The sequence below is a fragment of the Echinops telfairi genome, unplaced genomic scaffold, assembly GCF_000313985.2.
Source record: "Echinops telfairi isolate 266 unplaced genomic scaffold, ASM31398v2 ScPeMD7_7419;HRSCAF=8457, whole genome shotgun sequence".
NCBI classification, from domain to species: domain Eukaryota; kingdom Metazoa; phylum Chordata; class Mammalia; order Afrosoricida; family Tenrecidae; genus Echinops; species Echinops telfairi.
Genome location: NW_022111319.1, coordinates 2,942,843 through 2,944,777, shown reverse-complemented (window position 1 = coordinate 2,944,777; position 1,935 = coordinate 2,942,843). Strand labels below are relative to the sequence as shown.

Below are 1,935 nucleotides of genomic sequence, written 5' to 3'. Positions count from 1 at the left end.
GTGACAGAGACATGGTTAGAAGAGCAACATTGAGAAATTTCACTTTATCACAAAAGAAATCATTTAATTGGGGGCTCATACAACTCTTATCACAATTGACACATACATCCATTGTGTCAAGCACATTTATACATTCGTTGCCCTCATCATTCTCAAAACATTTGCTGTCCACTTAAGCCCTTGGTATCATTTCCCCCCTCCCTCCCTGCTGTCCCCTCCCTCATGAACCCTTGATAATTTATAAATTATGATTATTTTGTCATATCTCTCACTGTCCGACGTCTCCCTCTCTTCACCCACTTTTCTGTTGTCATGCCCCAGGGAGGAGGTTATATGTAGATCCTTATAATCGGTTCCCTCTTTCTCCCCCACCTTCCCTCCACCCTCTGGTATCGCCACTCTCACCACTGGTCCTGAAGGGATCATCTGCCCTAGATTCCCTGTGTTTCCGGTTCCTATCTGTACCAGTGTACATCCTCTGGGCTAGCCAGATTTGTAAGGTAGAATTGGGATCATGATAATGGTGAGGAGGACGCATTTAAGAATTAGAGGAACGTTGTATGTTTCATTGTTGCTACACTGACTGACTCGTCTCCTTCCCGCTACCCTTTTGTAAGGGCATGTCCCGTTACCTACAGATGGGCTTTGGGTCCCCAATCTGCACTCCCCCTCATTTACAATGATATGATTTTTGCTCTTTGATGCCTGGTACCTTATCCCTTTGACACCTCGTGGTCACACAGGCCAGTGTGCTTCTTCCATGTGAGCTTTGTTGCTTCTGAGCTAGATGGCCGCTTGTTTACCCTCAATCCTTTAAGATCCCAGATGCTATATCTTTTTTTAAAGTGTTGACTTTGATGAAGGGAATGACAATATCAAACAAGAGAGATGAGCAAAATATCATAGACATAGAACAACGTATTGGAGGTTTGTTGATTTTTTTTAATATAAAACTGGTGATCTGCTCAATAAACCTTCACCTAATTTATAAAAAAGTTTTTCTTTAAAAAGATGTTGGTTACCTCTGAATAAAAAATACAACTGTATTATGATATACCAGCTCATCCCAGATAGCAACATTACTACACTTGATCTTAGCCAAAAGGCCGAGAAGTGATCCCAGACAGCAACATTAATAAACATCTTCCAACAGAACTTAAATTTACTTTTCCGTCTTATTTTTAAATAATAAATTTTAAAAGGTTTATGTTTAAAGGAAAGGTGTGGAATATAAAATATAAAATATGTCTTCGGCACAATATGTCAAGAAGCTATGCTAAAATAAACAACATCTACAGTTATCTGAGGGGGAAAAAAGAAGCAGATGAGTTCATGAAACTGCTAACTCCAGACTGAGAAAATAAGGATTAAATACCTAGGACTGGATGAACTGATGAAGGATCACAGTGAAAGATTGGGAAACTATTTTCGTGCATGGGAAGAGTAATACAAAGATAAATATAGACATAGAACTATAGAAATACAGTTCCATGTCAGTGCCATAAGGAACAGGAGATGGAGGTAACATTGGTTTCGTTGGTTACATCAGTTTCGCCATTGCCTGTGGAGGCCAACGAATCAAGGAAGAGGAATGTTGCCTGAATAAAGTTTATGTTTTGATTAGAGCACCATCAGAACAAAAATACAAAAGAAGTTGCAGTAACAGGTAAGAGAGTGGTTGACTTCATGCACTATGAACTCTAGTTTATATTTGACAACTTCACACTGACCTCTATTTATGTCGAAGCAAGTATCAGAATCAAATATTATCCATAAATGTTTCATTACTCTTTAAAGATAATCATGATCATACCCAAATATAATTATTTCATGTTAAAAGTTAATTGTGCCTTAAAGTCATCAAATATCTACTGTTAAAGTTTCTAAGGTTTTATACCATGGCCATTGAATAAACCCTGTAGCAACACTGTAAGA

General features: G+C 38.1%; 1 pseudogene; it reads right to left on the bottom strand.

Annotated features, from left to right (window-relative positions):
- Positions 1-970: 970 nt before the first annotated feature.
- LOC115872042 lies at positions 971-1,118 on the bottom strand (annotated as a pseudogene).
- Between the last annotated feature and the right edge of the window lie 817 nt (positions 1,119-1,935).